This window comes from Hemitrygon akajei, chromosome 9, assembly GCF_048418815.1.
Source record: "Hemitrygon akajei chromosome 9, sHemAka1.3, whole genome shotgun sequence".
In the NCBI taxonomy this organism is placed as follows: domain Eukaryota; kingdom Metazoa; phylum Chordata; class Chondrichthyes; order Myliobatiformes; family Dasyatidae; genus Hemitrygon; species Hemitrygon akajei.
Window position 1 is genome coordinate 51,832,710 of NC_133132.1, and position 14,745 is coordinate 51,847,454.

Consider the following 14,745-nt stretch of genomic DNA (forward strand, 5'->3'; position numbering starts at 1 on the left):
TCTGGAAGGTCCAACTGCTAGTGAGTCAGTATCCTGGCAAAAACTAGACCATGAAGACAAAAGAACACTCCAAGCAACTCCGCAAAAAGGTCTCGAGATGGATTCTAGAACATTTCCAAGTCACTGAATATCCCTTGGAGTACAGTTAAGTCAATAATTAAGAATGGAAAGAATATGGCACAGCTGTAAATCTGCCTAGAGCAGACTATCTTCAAAAACTGAGTGACTGTGCAAGGAGGGGAATAGCGAGGGAGGCTACCAAGAGACTAATGACAACCCTGAAGGAGTTAAAAGCTTCAGTGGCTGAGATGGGAGTGACAGCGCATACTACAACTGTTGTCTGGTGCTTCACCAATCGCAGCTTTATGGGAGAAAAGAGAAAACCACTGTTGAAAAAAAACACATGAAATCTCAGCTAGAGTTTAAACATTAAAACATAAGAAATAGGAGCAGGAGTAGGCATCTGGCCTGTTGAGCCTGCTCTGCCTGCCATTCAATAAGATCATGGCTGATCTGGCTATGAACTCATCTCCACCTACCTGCCTTTTTGTCATAACCCTTAATTCCCCTATGATGGAAAAATCTATCCAACCTTGTCTTAAATATAGTTACTGAGGAAGCCTCCACTGCTTCATTGGGCAGAGAATTCCATGGATTCACCACTCTCTTGGAAAAGCAGTTCCTCTTTTATCTAAATCTACTCCCCCTGAATCATGAGGCTGTGTCCCCTCGCTGTACTCTCACCTACCAGTGGAAACAACTTCCCTGCTTCTACCTTATCTTCCCCTTTCATCATTTTATATGTTTCTATAAGATCTCCTCCCATCCTTCTGAATTCTCAGGCGACTCAATCTCTCCTCACAGTCTAACCACCTCATCTCTGGCATCAACCTGGTGAACGTCCTCTGCATTGCCTCCAAAGCCAGTATATCCTCCCTCAAGTAAGGAAACAAGAACTGCACACAGTACTCCAGGTTCTGCTTTTAATTTAGTCCCTAAGCTGCACAAATTCCCTCAGCAGAACCTCTTTCCTCATTCTACCTATGTCATTGGTACCCACATGGCCCATGACAACTGGATCTTTCTCCTCCCACTGTAAATTCCTCTGAAGGTCAGATAAGATGTCCTGAATCTGGGCACCAGGCAGGCAACACAGCCTTCAGGATACTCTTATCCTTGCAACAGAGAACTCTGTCTTTTCCCCCACTATACTATCCCCTATTACCACTACATTTCTCTTCTCTCCCCCCTCTTGAATGGCTCCCTGAACTACAGTGCCACAGTTAGGTTGCTCATCCTTCCTACAGCCCCCACTCTCGTCCACACAGGGAGCAAGAATCTCAGACCTGTTGGACAGGCTCAAGGGTTGAGGCTCCTCCAGCATTGTCTCTTGGATGCCACTACCTGCTTCACTCGCAGTCACACCCTCTTGTCCCTGACCACAGACTGAATTTAAGGCAGCTAATCTAATGGGTGTGACTCCCCCCTGAAACAGAGTATCCAGGTAACTCTCCCCCTCCCTGACGTGCCACAGTGTTTGAAGCTCAGATTCCAGGTCATCATCTTTGAGCCTGAGTTCCTCGAGCAGCTGACACTTGCTGCAGATGTGGTCACCAGGAACCACAATGGGGTTCACCAGTTCCCACACCATGTAACTACAGCACATCACCTAATCCTTCATCATCCCTACATTATATAATTAGCTGTACTTTAGAGACTTTTTATTCAATCACTACAAAAGCCCTACCTGCTACTTACCTCTGCCTCCTCAAGCTCCCAAGCCTACACTGGTCCCAAGCCACTCACACAATGGCCACTCTGCTTTGCTTTTATTAGCTCCTACTAATGAATCACAAATTGATTGGTCCGTTGCTGATGTGTCTAGTCCTGTGAAACACTCCTGTTTTAAACTCTTCTCCTCAAGTTGTTCTAAGCTCTCTTTGCAAATTGATTGGTCCATTGCTGATGTGTCTAGTCCTGTGAAACACTCATTTTTAAAACTCTTCTCCTCAAGCTGTTCAAAGCTCTCTTTGGAAATTGATTGGTCAGCCACTGAGCCCCATGGAAGACTCTTTTTTTAAACACTTCGCCCTGACCTGTGTGAAGCTCTCACTCTCTGCAAATTGTTTGGCTGCTGCTGAACACTATGACTAAACTATATATATGGCGTGAGCTAACCAAACCACATAATCAAAAACACACCATCCCTAACGTGAAGCATGGTGGTGGCAGCGGGGATGCTTCACTGCAGCAGGCCCCGGAATGCTTGTGAAGATGGAGGGTAAAATGGATGCAGCAAAATATAGGGAAATACTGATGCAGTCTGCAAGAGAACGGCGACTTGGGAGATTTGTTTTCCAGCAAGACAATGACCCCAAGCATAAACCCAAAGCTACACAGGAATGACTTAAAAACAACAAAGTTAATGTTGAGGAGTGGCCAAGTCAGAGTCCAGACCTCAATCTGATTGAGAATTTGTGGCTGGACTTGAAAAGGCCAGAGCTTGACCAGTTTAGTAAAGAAGAATGGGGGAATGTGCAAAGCTTATAGAGACCTTTCCACACAGACTCAAGGCTGTAATCATTGCATCTACTAAGTACTGACTTGAAGGGTGTGAGAAATTATGCAATTATTTTGTGTTTAATAATCGTAATAAATTCAGACCAATTTGAAAAATTCTGTTTTTACTTTGGCATGGTTTTTACATGATCAGTGCCAAAAAAGCCAAATTAAATCTACTGTGATTCAATGTTGTTGTAAAACAATGAAACACGAAAACTTCCAAGAAGTGGGGGGGCGGGGGCAGGTTGAATGCTTTTTATTTGCACTTTAAATTGAAAATAATTAGAGAGATTACAGCAGCAATGAGGTGAAATTTTCATCAAGGATAGTGTGATCTTTGTACACGCTACCTGATAGGATGCAGGAATCTTGATTGCATTTATAAGTACCTGTATGAACAGTTGAAGAGACAAATCTTAAGAGCTTGGTAAGCTGGACTAGGCTGGAAAGTTCATCTTTAGAGATGGTTGAATTGCATGATCTCTTTCTGTGTCATAAAATCTATGTTTATCTATGTTGCATTTTTCTTCCAATTTAAAACACCCCACTTGATCAATAAAAACATTGATTACATTCTAAGCAATGCTGAAAATCAGTAACAGCACAGATATAATCAAAGCAATTCAATTTGTACTGGCAGCATGCAACTACAGTACGTCCTATGCTTTGAACATGCTGAACCAAAGAAATGTCTTGCTGCACGGAAAAACTGAGGTTAGGACACTCCAACTGGCTTTGCTAGCACTGTGTTCGGAAGTCACCCAATTGTGATGGCCATCGACCACCTTTCCTTGCAACATTTCATCATTTTATGGTATATCTAGTTAATTAGAAAGATACCACTAACAACAAGTAACAGACTAGTTTTAATCATCTGTTTCATTCCAAAATTTCTGCAGCCCAGTTGTACTATTGACTAAAATTACATCAAAAGCCTTGCAACATTTTTAAAATAACCCATACTTCCAGAGTCTCAGAAGCATATTCAATTTTGTCCATGTGTACACTAGCAAAATCTTTCATGCTGTGGTAGCATGAGGTTCATTGTCTGCAAAATGCTGAACTCAAAAGGATATTTAAAACCCTATCAAATACATTGTAGGTATCAACAGGAACCCTCATTATAGGGTGGCTATACTATAAAGTCTAGTTTACTTCTCTGTCTCAAACAAGAGAAAATCTCAGATGCTGGAAATCCAAGCAACACACACAAAATGCTGGAGGAACTCAGCAGGCTGGGCAGCATCTATGGAAAACAGTACAGTCGACGTTTTGGGCCGAAACCCTTCAGCAGGACTGATTTCCATGGCAAGGTTTAGCAGCCAATACCCACTGCCTGAGTGGTGGGCTCCCCCTTCTCGGCCAAGGAGGAGATACTTCCAACAAATAAAGGAGTCTAAAAAAAGTCTATTTTATTTTTAATCATGTTTAAGTTTAGACAAACAGTTCTTTACATGCATTTACAACCCTCAGAGGATTTCTTACTTACAAAAGACTTGTGAATTACAAAATATTTCTAAACTACAAAGGATTTCCCAGCACGGGTACAATTCTTATGAACTAAACATACCAATCAGCTGTAGATGAATAAATTGTCCATCGCAGAAACTGAAGGTTGAGGATTGAATTCTAGTTCTTTCTGTCATTCTTAATAATCCCCAATGCTTCCTAACCAATGTATTAGTACTGTTTTGCTACTAGTTGACATAATTTGCATGTTGTTTCTCTGATACCTTTGCTGCGACAAAATAATTCATACAGTTGGTCTAAAATCTTCTGGGGACAGAGATCCCAGACACCCAAATTTAATGCGCGAGGGCCAGTTTTCTGAGTACACAAATATCCCAAAAATTGATTGATTATACCTGTGACCATGTTGATATGCTAAACACAAAATATGATCTGCAAACTTCCTTGACCTAAATCACAATGGTGCAAATAACTTAGCTGTAGTTGCTTGGTTTGATGTAGGCCAATTAACATAACCCCATTGTCTCATGGTCACTTTACTTTGCAAATCATATCTCATAACAGCTAGCCTTCCTGCTGTGGGTCAGCTGCCAGTACTTTAAAACACTACTTGTAAAGCTGTACTTTTAAGTTCAGACTGATTATTGCTTGCAATTTACATTAAGAACTAGCGAGTAGTTATTGTTTTCAAAATGAAGATGAGCAAAGAATATTCCACAGAAGCTTAAGTCTGTCACTAATAATGCTAATCTTTTGTAAAGGTCATGCTGCTGTGCTAGAAAGCTGAGGTTCGCAATGAGCCTCAAAGGATCTGGAAAGTGAATATCCATCACAATGCAAACACAACGTAGACATTCACATGATGCATTGATCCAATTTCATTACAGCAGATGCTGGGAAAATATGCTGAGAATATATCAAAAGTATCAGAATTACAGAACAGTCAGGTACAGGCAGGTTGTAGTTGAGGCCACTAGGGGAAAGGCTATTCTGGATTGGGTGTTTTGTAATGAATCGGATTTGATTAGAGAGCTTAAGTTAAAGGAACCCTGAGGAAGCAGTGATCATAATATGATAGCATTCACCCTGCAATTTGAGAGGGAGAAGCTAAAGTCAGATGTATTAGTATTAGAGTGACGGGAATTATAGAGACATGAGAGAGAAGCTGGACAAAGTTGATTGGAAGGGGACACTAGCAGGGATGACAACAGAGCAGCAGGCTGGAGTTTCAGGGAGCAATTTAGAAGGTGCAGCCTAGTAGTATTCTAATCCCAAAGTAGTATTCTAATGACAGGATAACAGAGCTGTGACTGATAAGGGAACTCAAAACCAACATAATAGAGTGCATATAATAGAGCAAAAATTAGTGGGAAGATAAGAGGATTGAAAAGCTTTTTAAAAACAAAAGGTAACTAATAAAAGCCATAAAGGGGGAAAAGGTGAAATATGAAGGTAAGCTAGCTATGAAAATTAAATAGAATACCAAAGTTTTTTTCAGATATGTAGAGTAAAAGAGGAGAAAGTAGATATCAGACTGCTGGAAAATGATGGTAGAGAGGTTGTAAAGGGGTCAGGGAAATGGCAGAAGAGCTAAATAAGTATTTTGCATCCATCTGCACTTTGGAAGACACTAGTAGTATACTGGAAATTGAAGAGTGTCAGGGGTCAGAAATGAGTGTAGTTGCTTTTACTAGTGAGAAGGTGCTTGGCAAGCTGAAAGGATTGAAGGTAGACAAGTCTCCTGGACCAAATGGACTGCACCCCAGGGTTCTGAAAGAGGAAGCCAAAGAGATTGTGGATGCATTAGTCACTAGATTCTGGCACTGTTCCAGAGGACTGGAAAATTGCAAATGTCACTCCACTCTTCAAAAAAGGAGTGAGGCAGAAGGAGGGTAATTATAGGCCAGTTAGCTTGACATTAGTGGTTAGAAAGATGTTGAAGTCCATTATTAAGGACGAGATTTTGGGGTACTCAGAGGCACATGACACAAAAGCTAAAAGTCAACATAGTTTACTTAAGAAAAAAATCTTGCCTGACAAATCTGTTAGAATCCTTTGAGGAAAGAACAAGCAAGACAAAGGAGAATTGGTAGATGTTGGGTATTTGGATTTTTAGAAGGCCTTTGACAAGGTGTCGCACATGAGGCTGCCTACAGGAAGGATACTAGCATGGATAGATGATTGGCTGATTGGCGGGAGGTAAAGAGTGGGAATAAAGGGGACCTTTTCTGGTTGCCTGCCGGTGACTAGTGGTGTTCCACAGGGGTCGGTGTAGAGACCACTTCTTCTGACATTATATGTCAATCAACTGGATGATGAAGTTGATGGCTTTGTGGCCAAGTTTGCAGACATTACGAAGATAGATGGAAAGGCAGATAGTGTTGTGGAGATAGGGAGGCTGCAGAAGGATTTAGTTTAGGAGAAGGGGTAAATAAGTGGCAGATGTATTATAGTGTCAGGAAGTGTATGCTCATGAACTTCGGCAGAAAGAATAAAAATGCATTTTCCAAACAGGCAAAAAACTCAAAAATCCAAGGTGCAAAGGGAATTGAGTGTCCTTGTGCAGGATTCCCTAACGTTTAACTTGCAGGTTGAGTCGGTGTGAAGAAGGCAAATGCAATGCGAACATTCATTTCATAAGAACTGGAATATAAAAGCAAGGATGTAATGCTGAGGCTCTAGTAAGGCCCGGATGAGGCCTCAACTGGAGTATTGCAATCGGTTTTGGGCCCCCTATCAAAGAAAGGATGTGCTGACATTGGAGAGGGTGCAGAGGAGGTTCATGAGAATGATTCCAGGAATGAAAGGGTTATCTCATGAGGATCATTTGATGGCTCTAGGCCTGCACTCACTGGAATTTAGAAGAATAAGAGGGAATCTCATTGAAACCTATAAAAATGTTGAAACGGCTAGACAGAGTGGCAGTGAAGATGAAATTTCATATGGTGGGGGCGTTTAGGACCAGAAGGTACAGCTTAGTATAGAGGGACATCCATTTGGAATGGAGAGGAGGAAGAATTTCTTTAGCAGAGGGTGGTGAATCTGGAATTCATTGCTACAAGTGGCTGTGGAGGCCAGGATATTGGGTGTATTTAACGCAGAGGTTGATAGGTTCTCGACTAATCTGGGCATGAAAGGTTACGGGGAGAAGGCAGGAGAATGAGGTTGAGAGGGACAGCAGATTAACCATGATGAAATTGTGGAGCAGACTCAATGGGCCAAATGGCCTACTTCTGCTCCTCTCTCTAATAGTGATTACTTAAGTAATTTCCCTCATTTTGCAATGGGAGTATTTGATTAAACTGCATTCATAGGCCCATTGCCTACTTCCCTGCTTTTCAAATACACATCCATTTTCTTTCGGTAGGATATTGTAGTTTCTAATATCAATCACTACTCCTAGTATATAGTAGATGCTATTTTTTTCTTTCCAGTGATAATTTGAAACTGATGTTAATTGGTACGTGATTTATCAGCAAATGGAATCAGCTTTTCCCTATCAAACTTTTGAAAAGTCATTCACAATTTTCAACCTTGTAATAGATCTCAAATTTTCCTCCTTCAATAAAAGAATTCTCCTGTTCTTGTACCAAATGACAAAGAACAGCAAAGATTAGCATTGGTTTGACTGTGAAGGTCACCAACCAAAACCACTCACACAATTAAATTCTTGCTGACTCATCATTGCAAGGAGCAGGTACAACAGTAGGTACATAAGATACCAAGGAAGCAGGCTGTCTGACTGCTCCACCATCCAATAAGATCATCATTGATCTTTCACCACTCTCTTCTCCACTCCCCCACCGAGTGGAAGATACAATAGCTAGAAGATATGTATCACCAGACTCAAGGACAGCTTCTACCCTCCTGTTATGACACTACTGAACAACTCCCTGGAATGATAAGATGGATTCTTGGCCTCACAATCTACCTTGTTATATGACCTTGCACCTTACTGCCTATTGTGCTGCACTTTCTCTGTAGCGGTTAGACTTTATTCTGCATTGTTACTTGTTTTAGCTTGTACTACCTCAATGTGCCATATCATGAATAATCTGCATGAAGAGTTTGAAAGACAAGCTTTTCACTGTACTTAAATATACTACAAATGACAATAATAAACCAATTTCAGTAACATCCCTCAGTGCCTATCATATTGAAGCTAATGCAGTCTTGAATGTGCTCATCTACTGATCCTTACAAGTCCACTTGGGCAGAGGACTCCGAAGGTTCTTCAATCTCTGGGGAAAGAAATTTCTTCCCATTTGATTCCTGAGTGGCTATCATCTACCGTAGATTCCGGACTACAGAGCGCACCTGATTAAAAGCCGCTGGCTCTAATTTTAGAAATAAAATCAATTTTTTACTTGTAAAGGCCGCACCGGATTTTAGGCCGCACCGGATTTTCGGCCGCAGGTGTCCCACGTTGTAATATGAGATATTTACACAGAAAGATATTACACGTGAGGATTTTTTAACTTTTAATTAAATCCATATGGTAACAAAAACAAATACATATTGCAAATGCTTTTTTTCGAACCGTGCCCGTAACGCGGCTACTTTTAAATATACGTTGCGTATACTTCTTTACTGAACAACATTCCAATATCTCCTAACAACTGGTAAAAAATATATATACTGCAGCCTACCAGGAAAAGTTATTGATCGCCTTTAACTTAAAAGCAGCGTTTTCGCTCCGCCGCTCGACCCCCCTCCTTTCCGTTTATCGCAAACGGCATTTTTCCCACAAGACGCGGCGAAACCGGGTGTGACGTCATAGCATCCCGCGATGTAGTACAGAAAACAAATATAGTTAAAACTCTTCTAACTTTAACTAGAAAATGAATTACTAAGCGAAAATATTATAAACTAAATAACTGCCATAAGGCAGCACAATGCTTCGAGTGTTTTCCATGTTGATGAGGGTGAGTACAAATGACTGATTTACAATAATTTAATTGTGAAAGTGCGCTTGATTTATCATACAATTTCATTGGACCTCTGTGAACTACTCATCAATTTTATTGGTCTACTGTTATTAGGCAAAATGTTTACGAGGCGGCATGAAAAAAATCATGTATTAGCCGCTCCGTATTAAAGACCGCAAAGTTCAAAGCTGTTCAAAATGTGGGAAAAAAGTAGCGGCTTAAAATCCGGAATCTACGGTAATTTAGAGAGTTGAGACCCCTAGATTGAAGCAACCCAGGCACAGGAGGTCAAATTTACATCTATCCTGACAAGCCCCAGAAGAAATGTACATTTTTTATTGAGACAATTTTCATCACATTTCCAGGCTGCTGAAGGAAGAAAGGAGAGTTGGACAAAAAAAATGTGCCTTGGGTAGACTGCTGAACTCATTTGTAATTCACACATCTTCTGTCAATCTTTTACATATTGTACACAACTTAGTTGGAGTGACAGGAGATTGAAGAAAAAATTTAGGAGGTACTTGTTCAGCACACAGAGATTGCTAAAACCTACAATTCTCACCCTTAGAAATTAAGACGGACAATTTGTTAGGAATAGGTATTAAGGGGTATAGTTAAAGGCAGATAAGCCAAAAAGGGATATTCATGTTAGAACCAACCTGATAGGCACAGTAGCCTTGAGGGACCAGACCAGTTTCTGGTTTTCCTGTGATCCTGTTCGAATTTCTTTCACATGACGCATTAGACCAAGGCCTTTCCTCACATGGATGCAAGAGCTCTCATGGTACCATTTAGAAGAGGAGCTGGGGTGTACTAACAGTGTCCTAGCCTACACTATTCCTCATAATAATTATCTGATCATTAATACATTGCTGTTTGAAGTATCGGATGGCTACATCATCATTCTGTGCCATTGTTACTGGCTTCGTTCAGGTGGACCAAGATGCCTATTTAAGCCAGTTCCAGTTGCCTGCATTTGACCCCCTTCCATTGAAGTCCTTCCATGTACCTGTCCAAATATCTTTTAAATATTGTTATTGAACCTTCCTTAGCCACTTCATCTGGCAGCTCATTCCATATATGTAGTAATGTTTTGAAAGTACTCAATTATTCACTTAAAAAGTGATTTTAAGCAGACTGAAGTTGTGAAAGGCGCAATGTAAATGCAAGCAATTAGAACACGTTAGACTTCTGCATTGTTTTGAAAGAAATGCAATGATTTGGAATTTCTGCTCCACTGGCATAGAAAGAAAACCAGAGAAAATAAATTAAGAAATTTGTTTCTGAGGTCAGGGTTTATTTTATGACTGGGCACATGGGCATATTTTTATTTTATTGAGATACAGCACAGATTAAGCCTTCCGATCCTTCAAGCCGCGCCATTCAGTAACCTCCAGTTATGCTTAGTCTAATCATATGACAATTTACAATGACTAATTAACGTAACAACCGGTACATCACTGAACTGTGGGAGGAAACCGGAGCACCCAGAGGAAACCCACACAGTCACGGGGAGAAAGTTAAAAACTCCTTACAGGCATCGGGCAGGAATTGAACCCGGGTCACTGGTACTGTAAAGCGTTGTGCTAACCATTATGCTGCCTTAACTGTGTTGGGTGAAGCTTTGATGTGCAGGTTCAGCAGAGAGATCAATACCTGAAGTTTGGAATGTAAATACAGAAGGGAGGTTCAAAGCAACTGATTATAGCCACATGGATCAACCGGATCATCTATCAATAATACAATTTAATTTATAATGCTAACTCATTCGTCAGAATGTTAAAAAACCAGGAGGTCAGAAAGCAATCCTAGTTAGAGAAACAGTTGGTATTTCAAGACAAGATAGTTCACCTTAACGATATAACATTTTTTGTTTTTTTTATTTCAATGTTGTTATTCACTGGGAATCAAGCCACTCCACTCTCCTCTCTTTATTAGGCAAAGTCACACTCCAAGTCAGGATATTAACCACATTGTCTTGACTCCAGATTAGGGTACTCAGGTTGTGCAAACTTCTGTCCCAGTACCACAATGGAATGTCAGTATAAATTTCTAAAGAAGTGAGAACAGCAGAACTGAGACTAAGCTGGCATAGTGTTATTCAGCATTATTAACATAAACAGATATGACAAAATGGCTCAGAAATTGTTATTCGTTAGGCTAACTGAGACTAGCAATAGCTGGCACAGAATAAATGCAGCTGACAATGATTTATTCTAATGGAAGGTCATTTGATTTCCCCTTTCCATTGAAGCTGCCTGGCCCAATGACTAGTTTCAGCGCCATGCTAACACAGTGGTTACCATGGCCGTATCACAGTTCGGGACGTCAGAGCTCAAACCTGGCATCCTCTGCCAGGAGCTCGTACATCCTCCCTGTGGAATACCTTGATTTTCTCCAGGTGCTCTAGCTTCCTCCCACCGTCCACAGACGTACCAGTTAGCATTGTAAATTGTTTCATGATTAGGGTAGGGTTAAGTTGGGGGTTGCTGAACTATGTGGTTTGAAGGGCTGGAATGGCCTATTCTGCACCGTATTGTCAAATAAATAAATACATACATACATATATACATAAATAAATAAATGTGTTTTAAATGCGAGATCAGTAACAAAATACTCAAGCAAAACTGAGCAAGACTTGATCTAGTCATTTACTCAGTGTGCCATTCAAATACTAATGAAGTCAGGATGCCAGATGTACTTTTCTATGTATAATTATAATTGCTCTTCCTTTTCTAATGACTCAATACTTCCATTTCTAGACAGGAAAAATCTGGCTCAACTGAACAATCTGTTCCAGATAGTGTGACAACTGATTAAGCATGTAGAAGACATCTTCCTTCAAACTATGTTCTCAAGGGTACTCCTCTTAACCTTTTCATGACAGTCTACAAAATTCATGGAAAAATACAGAATAAAATTTAAACTTTAAAACAGAGTCAGTATGTTCTTATTATGTTCCAGCTCTTTCTTTCGAACACCAATGTACAAGCATCAGGAGTTATAGCAATTCAATGTGAAGATTATGATACAGCCAATAGTTAACTTTACAATTAAATATAATTTTCTGATTTTGGGGTAGTGCTATAACAGAAAGTACATGAATGTGTAGGAGGAGAACAAGTCATGGACTAAAAGGAAATGAATCAGTGAGGAAGAAGCATTCTTTATGGGAAAAATGCATAGTTGTTCTATCAGAAAAGTCTCCTTATGAATAACATCACAGAACAACCATGAACAGTTGTCTGTTCAGGCTGTTGAATAAAGCACATTAACCACATGAAAAAAATCTGATCAAGTAGTAATATTTCAGCTCTCAAGACACAGTGTCATTTCCACTTAAAGGTCTAAAGCAACTTGAGGTGAAAATTTTCCAATCAATTAGCAAATTATATTCTTCCATGTGCTCATTTCACATATTCCTCAATGTATTTAAAGCAATCTGTATGTTGCACAGCTTTGCAAGTGTTTTAATTGAAGTCTTTAAGAATATTGAGGGAAGCCCATGGACTGCAAGGAGAGAGAAACTGTTTTTGTTGTTTGGAGAACCTGTGAAAAGTGAAGCTTGGAAACACTCGCACAACACAGGATGGGACAAGTCTTTTTGCACCTTTCCACAAACAGAAATTGATGATAGGCCAATTGTTGAATCTTGGGTTGTAAGTTATGAGGCAAAGGGATGGATCTGGAGTTAGAAGTGAAACGTCGACCATAAGAGAGTAGAGGAAACATATAGTCCGTTTCTGTTCCGATATTTCTGTAGTTTCTATGAACATAAGAATGCCTCTGTTGTACAATATGGTGAAAGCAGTTCCAATCTTAAAAGTCTATTTTAAGAAATTCTTATTACCGTAGATTCCGGATTTTAAGCCGCTACTTTTTTCCCACATTTTGAACAGCTTTGAACTTTGCGGCCAATAATCCGAAGCGGCGAATGCATGGTTTTTTTTCATGCCGCCTCGTAAACATTTTGCCTCGTAATTGTACGATAAATCAAGCGCACTTTCACAATTAAATTATTGTAAATCAGTCATTTGTACTCACCCTCATCAACATGGAAAACACTCGAAGCATTGTGCTGACTATTTAGTTTAAACTATATTTGTTTTCTGTACTACATCGCGGGATGCTATGACGTCACACCCGGTTTCGCGGTGTCTTGTGGGAAAATGCCGGTTTGCGATGAAACGGAAAGGAGGGGGGAGCGCATTACGCGAGCGGCTTTGGATCCGAGCGAACGCTGCTTTTAAGTTAAAGGTATCAATAACTTTTCCTGGTAGGCTGCAATATATATATTTTTTTACCAGTCGTTAGGAGATATTGGAATGTTGTTCAGTAAAGAAGTATACGCAACGTATATTTAAAAGTAGCCGCGTACGGGCACGGTTCGAAAAAAAGCATTTGCAATATGTATTTGTTTTTGTTACCATATGGATTTAATTAAAAGTTAAAAAAATCCTCACGTGTAATATCTTTCTGTGTAAATATCTCATATTACAACGTGGGACACCTGCGGCCGAAAATCCGGTGCGGCCTTTACAATTAAAAAAATGATTTTATTTCTAAAATTAGAGCCAGCGGCTTAAAATCAGGTGCGCTCTGTAGTCCGGAATCTACGGTATATACAAATGAGTTGCTTTAGTAAATTCATATGATGATTTGGACATTGATTGAAGTTCTATACAGAGATGAATCCTTCAATAGATAATGATACTTGCTTTTTGGAATTTATTCCCACACAGGACACACTCTCCACAGAAGCTCAGCGAGAAAGACCTGGAACCATCCTTTTGTCACACAGGTCAAGACTGTCAAGAAGTTAAGTCCACACACCATCAATAGAATTACACGGCCTCGAAAAAGCTTTACATAGTACCAGCAGTTATCAACTGCATATTATTGTTCAGCAGTTACTGAAGTGATCCAAAAGTGCATTTTCCTCCAGGGAAGTGTAATGGAAGGTCTTTATTTTTTTCCAAAACTATAATTTCTAACAATATCATTTAAAAATGATTTTTTAAAATGTAAAGTTCGGATTCTAACAATATCATTTAAAATTGCTTGGTAAGTTTCTTTAAGATACTTTTGAAATCTGAACAAATGTAATTCTCACTTACTCATCCAGTGAAACAATGAAGTTCTAATTATTAGTGTCCTAACTGAATTGTATTTTGATCCTCTTCCTTCTCACTGCATCAATTATGTTACAGAATTAACATCAGGACTGGAAATAGTTCTTAAAAGGCAGAGTCAAATATAATTTTAATCCATAATGGATTTACAATGCCTGTATCTCAGCAAAGGTGTCGAATTTAACTGAATACACCAGTACATCATTCAAACTACTGTTTCACAAGTGGAAACCTTGATATTACAAGGATGACTTAACTTTTTGTGGAGAGACTCCAATTTGCATTCAATCAAATTTTTCAGCACTGTGATCAGATATGGATATCTGACTGATTGCTTTCCTCTCTGGTTGGGGATGACAATTAAATTCAACAAATTTAACACTGTGTATTCTTTCAACTTTAAACTGAATACACATGCATGACATCAGTGTGCAACAATGAACATTTAACAGGAGGAAGCGCCTAAAGGGATTAGTAATCTGATTTCTTCATTGTTTACTGAGGAAGGAATGTTGGTCTTCCACAGTAGTTAGCACTTGCATGAAGAAGCTGAAGATTTAATTTGGAAGATGATATATCAACAATATTAAACTTCTTTCTTTCAGAAAGGGTTGTTAGGTCCTGAAACTGTGAAGTGAAATTTAAAATCATGA

At 39.6% G+C, this 14,745-nt stretch overlaps 1 long non-coding RNA gene across 3 annotated transcripts in view; it reads right to left on the reverse strand.

Moving 5' to 3' along the window:
• LOC140733106 (uncharacterized) overlaps positions 1-14,745 on the reverse strand; it is a 539,087-nt gene that overhangs the window by 384,121 nt on the left and 140,221 nt on the right. The gene's annotated exons all lie outside the window — the stretch shown is intronic.